A 13,472-nucleotide genomic window follows, 5' to 3' on the forward strand; every position below is an offset into this window, starting at 1 on the left:
CAGCTGTGGGCTCCAGGGGGACCGGGGTGATGGCTGAGCAAGCTGCCCAGGGGCTGAGACCCTAGCGCTTTGGTCTGGTTCCCTGTGCTTCCCATGGATTCGACTGACATCACCCTGAGAACAGATTCCACTCTGGCCCACTCTCACCATCTGTCTCAGCTGACCCACATAAATGAGCTCACCCTCCAGTCTCAGATGGGCACCACCAAAATCATGAGAATAACTGTACTTGGTGATGAAAAATCCAAAGCAAGACATGGCCTCAGTGTTTCAGGAATGAAGAATCTCATTGAAGAAACAGAGATTTACATATGCAATGGAAAAAAAAACAAAACAGGGCAATGCACATATATTCAGTGACTGAGATGTGAACTCTGGTCATGGGGAGCTCAGGGATGGGTTATCAGTGTGGTTAGTACTGTCTTTCCTGGAGACAACAGGCAGTTTTTAGATTGATGGTGGGTAGGCTGCTCTTGTGGTTCCAAAATCTGGGGGTTAGAACTTGTTCACAGTTTGAGTTTCATGTTTTTAAAATTTAGGGAGTTAAAATGTCCTTTCTTTGTGATATTATATAATGATGACAGTCAATGGTAATCTTTTTGAAGGCTGAATTTTGTCAAATAGCTGACTGTACTCTGTTGGGTGCACACGATTTTATTGGTTCCATATTTTTATGTTAGCACTTTACTTCTCCATGAAATCCCAAACTCTGAATCCCCAGATCTACAGCCTCCCAGTCTGTCTCAACCTCCTGGTACTGCTTCCCTCTCAGTGCGGGAGATGGCGGAGAGAAGGCAGTGCGTCTGCCTGGTGCCCACGTGAGCTCTCTCACCCCGAGCCCCCGGGGTCTCTGCAGAGCTGAGGACACTTGGCACTTCCTTACTAACAGTGCCACACTTTGGTCCTCTGGGTATTCTATGATACCAGCCTGCACTGCAAATGCCAGGGAGGATTATAGAATTTTTCCATCTGGAAGAGACCTTAGGTACTTTTTAAAATCAGGGTATAATTGCTGTGTTGGTTTCTGCTATAGAACAAAGTGAATCAGCCATATATACATACATGTATCCCCTCCCTCTAGAGCCTCCCTCCCACCCCGCCTCCCATTCCACCCCGCTAGGTCATCACAGAGCACCAAGCTGAGCTCCCTGTGCCATACAGCAGCTTCCAGCGATCTCCCTATTCTACACGTGGTGGTGTGTTTATGTCAAACCTCATCTCCCAATTCCCCCTCCCCACCCCCATGACCGCATATCCACTCTCTATATCTGCATCTCTAGTCCTGCCCTCCAAATAGGTTCATCCGTACCTTTTTTCTAGATTCCACATATATGTGTTAATGTATGATATTTGTTTTTCTCTTTCTGACTTACTTCACTCTGTATGACAGCCTCTAGGTCCATTCACGTCTCTACAAATGACCCAATTTTGTTCCTTTTCATGGCTGAGTAATATTCCATCATATATATATAAAGCCATCTGAATGTCCATTGATAGATAGATGGATAAAGAAGTGAGACCTTATGTACTGAGTCTAACTCCTTCGTTTTACAGCTGAGGAAACCGAGGCCCAGAAAGCAGAGGATTTCCCCAAGAGCAGTGGTCACCCCTGCCTCCACTTAGGGTTCAGTATCCATCATCATCCCATACATTGCTCTTTCGAGCAGCCCCCCTGGGTCCTAGGCACAGGACCCCTGGAACTACATTCCTTCCCCTTGGGCCTTGGATTTTCTTTGTCACCAGCCTTGTGATCAGATGAGGGTGATTCCTGAAGAGCACCTTGGTGGGGGGTGGTTCTCTGGTCCAAGTTAGAAGACTCAGCTTACTGGGTATTGCCAAGGCCTGGGTCTGGAGTCAGAGAGATCTGTATGCTGATTTCACAGCTTGGGCAGGTAGCTGAAACTCTATGTAGCCATTGACGCATCCTTGGACACAAAACTTACCTGGCTAGGTGTTTCCAGCGTCCACGTGATAGTGTGTGAAAAGCAGCTGAGGCACAGCAAGTAGGAAGTGTAGAAATTCTCCTCCCCAACTTCTCTGAACCCTCACATGTCTTCTAAATTAGGCTGAGACCCTGGTGGCTGAAGGAGGACACGTCACACTGCACAGGTCTCAGTAATGACCGTGCCACACTTTCCTACAAGGCTTTCCAGCCACGGTACCCAGAAGCCCTCAGATGGCCTCATCATTTACGTGGCAGTGGAAACACCAAAGCAAGGTGGACAACATTCTTTCATCTTTTACTCAAGGTTGGGCTGCCTAATTCTCATGATCTTACCTGTGTTTTAAGGCATCCTTGAGGAAGCCTTTTTATATTTATTTATTTATTGTTTTAATTGTAGTATAGTTGATTCATAATGTTGTGTTAGTTTCAGACATAAGGCACAGAGATTCAGTGATATATGTGTAAACATACACGTATTCTTTTTCAGATTCTTTTCCATTAGAGGTTATTACAAAATATCGAATATAGTTCCCTGTGCTATTCAGTAGGTCCCTGTTGGTTATCTGTTTTATTTATAGTAGTGTGTATCTGTTAATCCCAACCTCCTAATTTATCTCTGCCCCACCCCTGCCCCCGTCTTTCCCCTTTGGTAATCATAAATTCATTTTCTACATCTGTGACTCTATTTCTGTTCTGTATATAGGTTCACTTGTAGGACTACTTTTTTTTTACATTCCACATATAAGCGATATCATCTGATACTTGTCTTTCTCTATCTGACTTACCTCACTTAATAGGAAGTTATATTAGAGTAGGGGTAAGAGATTCCCTCTGACTTTCTAAGCAACTGGCTGGCCTGCAGCTTTGCAGTTCAAGCATCGTCCCCTTTCTCTGCAACAGGCACAGAGCAGGCGGAAGCCCTGTTACCTTGGAGCGTCCATAACCTGGAAGTAGATGGGAGGGGGCCCCTTGGGTCAAGGCCCCTTGGCCTGTCTGCTCTCATACGTCTTTCCATTGAAGACTCCACAGTCTGTTCTTTTCTCTGCCTTTTAGGTTCTCTCAATTCAAATTTCCCTTAACTCATATAAAACAATGCCGGAAAAATCCCTGGACACCAGCGTGCCTCCTCTCCAAGGAGACTTAGGTGGGTGAGTCACTCCGCCTCTTTTCTTGCCTGCCTGCCTGCCTGCCAGACACACAGGCAGGGCTTTTGTTTCCTCAAGCAGTGATTTATGCGGGTGGACCCTGGGCAGGGAAGAGTCGAGTATCAATTTCGCTGGGTTACCGTGTTAAATGACCAATGCATGGATGGTTATTGCTGCTTCGGGAGCAAATGAAAGCCCTTCGCCTACTGACACCGCCGTACCAACGCCCCCACCTGCCTTGCTGACGATCAGTTAAAAATGTAAATAAAAAGACTGCACTTTGGAGAGAGTCTGCTCGGGAGGGTGGGGGGAAAATTGCAAAAGCGAAGTTTATTGATCCCCTGGTCAAGATTGATGGCACAATAAGAGCGGGAGGCGAAGAGTGATTTTGCTTTTGAAAACGTTGATGAATAAGCACTCAGGGGCAACAAATAGCCGAGCTCACCGAGTGATGGACGGTGGTGGGGGAACAAGATGCATTTTTATAAATGGGGGAAAGGAGAGGAGGACTTATTAAAAAAATGAATGACCACATGTGGCAGGGATATGCCAGTAGGGAGAGGAAAGCCATTGATTTATGTGTACTACTGGCATTTGAAAATTCAATAAAAACATTGACAAATGAGAGGCGAACCTGGCCACAGGACAGCGCTGAGCCTGGGATGGAGGAGGAAAATGCCAAGGTCAGGGAGAAGGAGCAGAAAAACATGCTTATGTTGAAAAGCGTTTACACTAACTCGTCCGTATAAAGACATGAAGAAGAATCCTTCCGAGATCAGTGCCCGGGCAGGGTGGGCAGGCAAGAGGAGGGGAGGGAGAGGCGGCTGGTGGAGCCTGGGTGACCCCTCTCCTGCAGCCCCAGCAGAGGTGGTTTTTCACTGGCTGTTGGGTTGGTGGCTGGCTGCCTTGCACATCCTCGCCCTGCTGCCAGAGTCTGGAGTAAAAGCATCCTCATGACTGGGGGAATTTTCCTCTTCTGTTCTGGGCTATTCCTTCCTGGCATCCCATTGCCAGTGCTTTACCTGCGCTGCCTTTGTTTCTTGTTCACCACCCTTTGTGTGCATGTTGTCAGTCCACCCATGGTGGATCCTCTGGCCCCTGAAGCAGGCCTGTTTTAAGGCTCAGTGTGCTTCAGGGGTGTTGTAGACGAGTAAGTGGCTATGACGAGCCATTTCTTTGACTTAGGCACTCAGTGGCCTTCTTCTTCCTTTCTCCACTCCCTACACAGTCCTAAAGTTTTTTTCCCTGAAATATATTCCCTTGATCCAATCCGTCCATCCACCCATCCATCCATTTATCCATCCACCCATCCATCCATCCATTCATCCATTCACCCATTCATCCACCCACTCATCTACCCATCCATTCATCCATCCACCCATCCATCCATCCACCCATCCATCTGTCCACTCATCCATCTATCCATCCATCCACCCACCTATCCATTCATCTATCCATCCATCCATCCATCCACCTATCCATTCATCCATCCACCCACCCATCCATCCATCCATCCATCCACCATCCATCTATCCATCTATCCAACCATCCATCCACCTATCCATTCATCCATCCACCCATCCATCCATCCATCCACCCATCCATCCATCCACTCATCCATCCGTCCATTCATCCATCCACCCATCCATCCATCTACCTATCCATTCATCCATCCATCCATCCATCCATCCATCTACCTATCCATCCATCCATCCATCCATCCATCCATCCATCCACCTATCCATTTATCTATCCACCCATTCATCTATTCATCCATCCATCTACCTAGCCATTCATCCATCCACACATCCATCCATCCATTCATCCATTCACCACCCATCCATCCATCTATTCATCCATCCACCACCCATCGACCCATCCATTCATCCATCCACCCATCTATCTACCCATGCATCAACCCATTCATTTATTCATCCATCCACCCACCCATTCACCTATTCATCCATCCATCCACCCATCCATTCATCCATCCACCCATCTATCTAGCCATCCATCCACCCATTCATTTATTCATCCACCCATCCACCCATCCACCCATCCATCCACTCATCCATTCATCTATCTGGTCTGTGTGAAGAAGGAACTCTGTACTCAGCACCATGCCGGGTGGGAAGTGTCATGATAATCCTCCTTGACTTTAGAGTTTGGGCGGAATCTCCTGTTGAGCAGCACTTCTCTTTAGAAACTGTGGGTAAGAGCTCTTTGCACCCATGACTCTTCTTAATCACAGCAGTTCTCAAATGTCACACTGATGGCTGCTTTTCTAAGAAGTGTCTCGGGGCCAAGCTGATCTGCCCTCCCTCTTCTGGGTCTGCTTTGCTTCAGGCCCCCTTGGCAACATTGTATCCATGCCTCTGCCTCTTCTTGGCTTTCCCTAACTTAATGTCAGGTGTTACTTAGCCAAAAAAAGGACACTGGATAGAAAGATAAAAATGAATATCATATATTAATGCATATGTATAGAATCTAAAAAAATGGGTACAGATGAACCTATTTGTGAGGCAGGAATAGAGATGCAAGCATAAAGAATGGGCTTGTGGACACAGCAGGGAAGGGGAGGCTGGGGTGAATTGGGAAAATCACATTGACATATACACACTGCTGCTGCTGCTGCTAAGTCGCTTCAGTCGTGTCCAACTCTGTGCGACCCCATAGATGGCAGCCCACCAGGCTTTGCCATCCCTGGGATTCTCCAGGCAAGAACACTGGAGTGGGTTGCCATTTCCTCCTCCAATGCATGAAAGTGAAAAGTGAAAGTGAAGTCGCTCAGTCGTGTCTGACTCTTCGCGACCCCATGGACTGAAGCCTACCATGCTCCTCCATCCATGGGATTTTCCAGGCACTACCATGTGTAAAATAGATAGCTGGTTGGAAGCTGCTGTTTGGCACAGGGAGCTCAGCTTGGTGCCCTGTGATGACCTAGAGGGGTGGGATAGGAGATGGTGGGGGAGGGAGGCTCAAGAGGGGGAGGATATAGGTATACTTATGGCTGATTCATGTTGTTGTACCGCAGAACCTAACAAAACATTGTAAAGCAATAATACTCCAATAATGATAATAATAAAAAAATACGGAAAGACACTGGAAACAGAAGAAGCCTGAAACAACGCTGCCTGACTTCACAGATGTGTAAGTACGCACACATACACACAAACACTTATGAAAACACACAAACACACATACATTAACAAACACAAGCACAGATGTACACACACAAACACATATACACGACATGCAAACACACAGACACACATACACTAACATACACAATGCACACACACACAAACTCATGCAAACACACAGACACTCATACACATATACACTAACATATACAAACAGACATATACACAAACAAACACACAAACACATACACACACAGGCACATCTACAAACAAGCACATATACACACAAACACACACAAGCACACAACACACACAAACACACACACACACACACACACACGAGCCGTCCCTTTCGACTACAGTGCTCTGAAGGAGCCGGCCTGTGACCTGGGGCCTGTTCAGCCTCGAGCTTCTCGTGGACACCGTCTCCACTCCGGGGCCTTTAACCGCAGCTCCCTGACAGTGCCAACGCTGACAGCGATTCTGGGATTTTAACCTTTCAGCCACTCAGCATTCGCATTCCCATTCCCTTCTCTTTTGTCCCGTAACTGGTCGAGGAGGGAGCCGTGTCTGGGGCTCTGGGCTCCATCCCCACTTCTGTTCCCCACGGCAGGGCTGCCTCCCGTGATGTCTTCTCCAAAGGTGACAAGAGCAGGGGCTTGAGCCGAAGCAGAAATCCTTGCTAACATCTTCTCATTTCCAGCGCCCCTGGGACTTGTCCAAGGGCTGAGCCCAGTGGACTGAAGGACCTTTGGCCCAGCTGTGGGTCCCTGACGTCTTCTTAGGGTTCCCACGTGTCTCCATGGACCACTAGCCATTCAGTGAATTTTCAAATTTGCACATTTCATTCACTTCTACAGTCCATCTGTGTCTTTTCTTCTCCTCTGCTCCTTCCTTTCGCCATGGTTGCCAGTTGCAGATACAGGTGATAAAGAGCTGAGGGCTGGGCTGATGGGATAGACAGATGGGGAGAGCTGACCCCAGGTTTCACCAGCCTCTTGTGGGTTCCCAGCCCACAGTTTGAAGAAGGTTCTAGTAAACCTGCTATTGTCCATTTCATGACCATAGGCACAGCTACCAGAATTGCCTCTTGCCCAGTCTTTGAGAAAACTCACCTTGATCAGGGGTGAGGCCACTTAGCTAGGCCAGTGAATGTCGTGGGATCCTGCCTTTCCAGATTCTTCATTGGTCGGGGCGGGGGTGGGGGTGGGGCTGGGAGGATCAGAGAATGTCACACAGACAAGCACCTGTCTGCACATCACTGGTGTATTCAGTGAGGCCTAGAACAGGGTTGGCATCTGGCAGTCACTCAACAAACATTCCTTGAAACCATGAATGAATACAATGCATTAAATGCTACAATAGAAAGAACAGAAGTATGCCCTGGGGATTTGGAAGCTTCCTTTTCAGTTCAGTTCAGTTCAGTCGCTCAGTTGTGTCCAACTCTTTATGATATTATGGACTGCAGCACGCCAGGCTTCCCTACCCATCACCAGCTTCCTTTTGCATCTGAGAAGTAAGAAAGCCTGAACAGGGGAGATGAGTCTTCCCAGGTGGCATAGTGGTAAAGAATCCACCTGCCAATGCAGGAGATGCAAGAGACACAGGTCTGATCTCTGAGTCTGGAAGATCCCGTGGAGGAGGAAATGGCAACCTGCTCCTGTATTCTTGCCTGGGAAATCCATGGATAGAAGAGCATGGCAGGCTACAGTCCATGGGGTCACAAAGAGTCAGACACGACTGAGCACGCACACACACAAGAGGGCAGGTGGCCTTTGAATTTCACCTGGAAGCATGAATAAGAATCCAGAGGCTAAAGCAAAATCCCTTGGTTCAAGGTAGGAGATGGAGTGAATGGGTCATACTGCAGTTAGAGCAGTTTACAGGGAGCTGAGCTAGTTCAGCCGAGTGACTGGGAAGGATTTAACCCCAAAGGAAACATCACTGATGGTTTTGGAGCGCTGACCACGTGTTAAGTGTTTTCACACTGGCTACGCTGTATACTTTCAGCAGTGTCATTATTTGATCTTTACGACCTTATTTTTACAGACAAGGACACTGAGATTCAGAAAGACCCGGCCACCTCCTGTGGATGCACAGATGATGACTTACGTCTGGAGCCCAGGTCAGTCTGACCCAAAGCTCTGTGGTGTTAAACAGCAGGCAGTGGGGAATTTCCAGAAAACCTGATTCTTGAGAGGACACTGACTCATAGCTGGCAGCCAGCTTGGGACCCAGTGGTTACTCCATCGACGCTGGTTGGGAGGGTCAATAGTGACCCGGGTCTGGGAGACGAGGGGCTTGGCTATTTTCTTTGAACTACACCCGCAGGAAGGAGGTGAGGGACATCTGGGGAGAATCTCCCTGGGATCAAAGTGAGGGTAAACCCTTCATGGATTCTTTTCATCAAAGAAAAATCATCTGTCACAAAATAGCCAAGCTGGAAAGTACCTCGGATAACCTCCCCAGGGGTTCTCGAAAGTGGCTTCTGTTTTAGCTGGGAAAATCCCTTCTCCAAATACAACCCCCAGCTCACCCAGGACGATGGATGGAAAAGACTGGGGCTGCTCTGTCTGGGTGGAGTGGGGAGTGCGGTGGGGTTGCTGGAAGGTTCAAGGCTTCCCATTCAGTATCCTCACAGCCCCACGGTAGGAGCTAATGTGCCTCGGTAGACTCCGAGGACAGGTCAGAACATGGTCTGAAACTCCTGAACAAGGCCAAGGGCTGGGGAGAAACACCTGGGGACAGGAGGTGATGCGTGGGCAGCAGACAGCTGGGCCATGTGACACCCCAAGTCACGTATGGCTCTGGGACCTCGTGGGCCATAATCTTTTCAGTTCAGTTCAGTTCAGTTCAGTCGCTCAGTCGTGTCCGACTCTTTGCGACCCCAGGAATGGCAGCACGCCAGGCCTCCCTGTCCATCACCAACTCCCGGAGTCCACTCAGACTCATGTCCATGTAGGCAAATTAAATAAGGACAGAGGAAAAGGCACTCTCGAACAGCTTCCAGGGATTTGCCGTCCTGTCGGCTCAGGGGACACGAGTGAGAAGGGTCGGGTAGCGATTCTAGCATTTTTCTGAGTTCTCTTTGCTCCAGCACCACCTTCCCCCACCCCGCACCCCCAGTTAGGCACCGGGTGGGGGGCTGCTCAGGACTGAGGCACAGGGACTCTCTCCTGGCAGTTTCCAGGGAACCCCTCCTGGCAGTTTCCAGGGACCCTGGGAGGCCTTTCTAAGAGCAATGGAAGCATCCTGTCCTTTACGTTTCCTCCAGCCTAGTTCATTATCGAGAGTGAAAACCGATGTTTGTTGACTGAATCATAAAAGTTTGTCTTCCTTGACAGCGTTGCTTACCATGAGGCACCCATCTGTTTTTGCTTGGATGGGTACTCCAATTTTAGGCATTTTCTTTCTGAGACTTTATTTTTTTAAACACAAGGCCACCCTTGTTCACGTAATTATGAATTAGACCAGAGTACAGGCATAAGAAAGGGAAAGCTGAGCACCGAAGAACTGATGCTTTGGAACTGTGGTGTTGGAGGAGACTCTTGAGAGTCCCCTGGACAGCAAGGAGATCCAACCAGTCCATCCTAAAGGAAATCAGTCCCAAACATTCAATGGAAGGACTGATGCTGAAGCTGAAATTCCTATACTTTGGCCACCTGATGTGAAGAAACCACTCATTGGGAAAGACCCTGATGCTGGGAAAGATTGAAAGCAGGAGGAGAAGGGGACAACAGAGGATGAGATGGTTGGATGGGATCACTGACTCGATGGACATGAGTTTGAGTAAACTCCATGAGTTGGTGATGGACAGGGAGGCCTGGCGTGCTGCAGTCTATGGGGTCACAAAGAGTCAGACACGACTGAGCGACTGAACTGAACTGAACTAAACTGAACAGGGGTAAGGAGCAGGAAGGGGAGGAGGCTGAGACATTCCCTACTTTCAGCATCTCTGCTCCAGGAACCGCAAGGCACTGACCCAAACCCCATGTGTTTTCTGCAGGGCAGATGGAGGGGAAGGATCACCAACATGTCTTTCATGAAGATGCTCATAAGGACCGTTTCCTGCTGATCTTACTTCTTCTAAGAGGCAGTGCAGACCTCTGGCTCATAGCCGCTCTGGCCATGAGCTTTGCTAGCTTGGGCTACCTCCGCATCCAGCGCCACATGGGTGCCGCCAGCCCGGGCAGAGGGAGGGAAGGTCATGTCCCAGGGATCTGAGGTCATTAGAGGTGGGTGTGGGGCAGGATAGGAGGTGGAGGCCCCTGTCTGCTTCCTTGGCCATTTCCAGGAAGTGGTCCTGGTGGCCGGGGTTGCTGGTGTGACCGGAGGGTGCTATGCAGACTGGGCTCAAGGGAAACTTGCCTCTTCTGCCAGGCAGGGGTGGAAATTCTCTTCCTGCAGAAGCAGACTGCCCATCTCTCTGTGACTGAAGTGCTGAGTGCCCTCGAGCACATCTCTGAGCCTTGCTTTCCTTATCTGGAACCCACCTCACAGAAAGGCTGTAGGGTTGTAGGTCCGACTGAAATTCTGTGAAAGCTCTAATGTGCTGTATAAGTGAAAAATTACTTACGGGAGCCCTTGAGGCAAAGAAAAGGTGTCATGACCTCCTGGTGTGGGAAATGACCCTCCGGCCATTCACAGGAGAACTCAGGGTCTGGGGCCTGGGTGGACGAGCCGGCGGGAGGGGGCAGGGAGGTGTGATACTGCGACGGGTGCAGGCTTGCTCCGGGTTTGCCTCTGGTCTGCAGGGTGGGTGGCTGGGTGGGTGGCTGGGACTTCACTTTCCACATCACATGACTCATCAAGTGGGAAATGGGCAGAGTCCCTGTCTTCATTTATCCAAAGCCTTTGACTCTTTCCCCTGGACACGGGGTCACATTTAGATGCTGTAAGTGGAGACAGCCTGGTTTAACTTAGTCGTTTTCTGGTCTGATCACTTTGTTGGCAGAGGGCCTGCTGTTGATCATTCACAATCCTCCCACTCAGGGCAGCTGAAATCCCTGGATTCCCTCAGGGCCGAGAAAGCGGTGGGACAAAGACAGACAGACATTGAGGCTGCAAAATTCTGATGAGCCTGGAATCAGTAGATCTGTCTTCACTGCTGGGGACGTGGCTGTAACAGTGAGGTCATATGCATTCTAGTGAATGTGGAAATGAGGTGCTGTCTATGTGCGCCCGTCACAGCTGTGATTCCTGAAGACAGTGGCTGGAGAATCATTGGTCCTGTCGTCTGCTCCCCACTGTTAGGCCGAGAAAAGGAGGAAGAGCCGGTAACACCGAGAAGACCACAGCCACGGCTGAAGCTGCTTCCTGATGTCCTGTTTGTCTGTGTTTTTTCATGACTATTTGCCATCGTTTTGGCCAGCAGTAGATCAGGATATAAAGCTTGAGGGATGGATAGATAAGCATTACCCATTTTCCTATATATCAATATACCATAAACTATCAACTTCAGACATCAAGTGAATTAAAGGCAAAAAAATGCTATAGGATCTGCTGCTGCTGCTGCTAAGTCGCTTCAGTCGTGTCCGACTCTGTGTGACCCCATAGACAGCAGCCCACCAGGCTCCCCAGTCCTTGGGATTCTCCAGGCAAGAACATTGGAGTGGGTCACCATTTCCTTCTCCAGTGCATGAAAGAGAAAAGTGAAAGTGAAGTCGTTCAGTCGTGTCCGACTCTTCACGTTCCATAGACTGCAGCCTACCAGGCTCCTCCATCCATGGGATTTTCTAGGCAAGAGTACTGGAGTGGGGTGCCATTGCCTTTTCTGATAGGATCTGACATCCTGTGACATAAAATGTTTATTAACTGGGATCTGACATCCTGTGATATAAAATGTTTATTAACTGGGATGTGTTGTTGTTTAGTTGCTAAGTCGTCTCCAGCTCTTTGCGACTCCATGGACTGCCACACTGGGATAAATATAAATGGCATTTATCTGTTGGCAAACCTAAGCTATAGGAGAATGGAGAAATACCTTAGAATTCCATTTGCTAAAAACATACTCTTCTTGAAGGTAATATAAAATGTATCAGCAAATTCATGGAGGTCGGGAGAAGACAGAGAAAACACAGAAACTATTAATGAAGCATTTTCCTTCAGGTTTAGTTCTTGGCTCCAGGTCACAGCACCTGAAATCCTGGTTCCACCGCGTACTTCACATGCTTCTCAGGACAAGTTACTTAGCCCCTATCTTCCCCTGTTTCCTTCTTTGTAAAATGATGATAAGAATAAACATCATTCTCTATTGTTGTGAATATTAAATGAGTTTAATACAGGTAGATTCTTAGAACAATGCTTGGCTTATGGTAAACCTTTCATCAGAGTGAGTTGTTGATATTATTTCAGTGGAAAGTTTCACTTGACCGTGAGCTGTATGACGGCAGGAGCGTGAGTGCCTGTCTCACCACTTGATCTTGATGTCTAGCACAGTGTTTGGGGTCCAAAAGACCCTAATGGGTTTCCTGGGTAGCTCAGTGGTAAAGAATGTGCCTGCCAATGTAGGAGACATGGGTTCGATCTCTGGGCCGGGAAGATGCCCTGGAGAAGGAAATAGCAACCCGCTCCAGTATTCTTGCCTGGATTCCCATGGACAGAGGAGCCTGGTAGCTTATAGTCCATGGGGTCACAAAGAGTCGGACACAACTTAGTTACTACAACAACAACAAGACCCCAAATAATTGTTTGTTGACTAAACAATGGGGAGAGTTTGGTTCCATGGAAACTGCCCAAATTGTAGAGTTCAGAAAGCGCTGAAAGGCGTAATTTGGGAGTGGGGGATAAATTCAGTCCCTCTTATGCAGCTTCCACACCTCGGCAATGTCTGAGATGACACAGAGAGACCCCGGACTGTGAGTCTGAGGCTCAGATGGAGCAGGCCAGCCCCTAACTTGCAGCGTGTCAGTGTCTAAGAGTGGAGGGCAGAATTGTCTGCAGCCCGCTGGGGAGTTGCGCTGTTTAGGGAAATGCTAACATGGTTCCAGTGGATCAGCATTGTGGTCCACAATGCATATCCACGGGAACCAGCCACCGCTCCCCCAACTCCAGCTTGCAGTATTTCTGGTCTTGTTATTTGAGTGAGGCCCAGTGGTCAGGGGACAGGGGCTGCCATGGGGTCATGGAGTGACGGGAGATGAAGGGTCTCTCTCTCCCAGGCAGCCGGGCTTCTTTTAATGGGCAAGGTCAAGCAATGAAATGACCAGGAAGAGGAATTGCTGTCATTATGCATCAGTG

The sequence above is a fragment of the Bubalus bubalis genome, chromosome 1, assembly GCF_019923935.1.
Source record: "Bubalus bubalis isolate 160015118507 breed Murrah chromosome 1, NDDB_SH_1, whole genome shotgun sequence".
NCBI lineage: Eukaryota > Metazoa > Chordata > Mammalia > Artiodactyla > Bovidae > Bubalus > Bubalus bubalis.